The sequence below is a fragment of the Bison bison genome, unplaced genomic scaffold (assembly GCF_000754665.1).
Source record: "Bison bison bison isolate TAMUID 2011002044 unplaced genomic scaffold, Bison_UMD1.0 scf7180017864262, whole genome shotgun sequence".
Classification (NCBI taxonomy): domain Eukaryota; kingdom Metazoa; phylum Chordata; class Mammalia; order Artiodactyla; family Bovidae; genus Bison; species Bison bison.
In genome coordinates, this window is record NW_011494834.1 from 1,140,157 (window position 1) to 1,140,558 (window position 402).

The window sequence follows — 402 nt, forward strand, 5'->3', positions numbered from 1 at the left end:
GATGATACAGCCCTTATGGCAGAAAGTGAAAAGGAACTAAAAAGCCTCTTGATGAAAGTGAAAGTGGAGAGTGAAAAAGTTGGCTTAAAGCTCAACATTCAGAAAACTAAGATCATGGCATCCGGTCCCATCACTTCATGGGAAATAGGTGGGGAAACAGTGGAAACAGTGTCAGACTTTATTTTTGGGGGCTCCAAAATCACTGCAGATGGTGACTGCAGCCATGAAATTAAAAGACACTTACTCCTTGGAAGGAAACTTATGACCAACCTAGATAGCATATTCAAGAATAGAGTCATTACTTTGCCAACAAAGGTCTGTCTAGCCAAGGCTATGGTTTTTCCTGTGGTCATGTATGGATGTGAGAGTCGGACTGTGAAGAAGGCTGAGCGCCAAAGAATT

The 402-nt window shown here is 42.3% G+C and overlaps 1 protein-coding gene across 1 annotated transcript in view; it reads right to left on the bottom strand.

Moving 5' to 3' along the window:
- ARHGAP42 (Rho GTPase activating protein 42) overlaps nucleotides 1–402 on the bottom strand; it is a 349,865-nt gene that overhangs the window by 40,604 nt on the left and 308,859 nt on the right. The gene's annotated exons all lie outside the window — the stretch shown is intronic.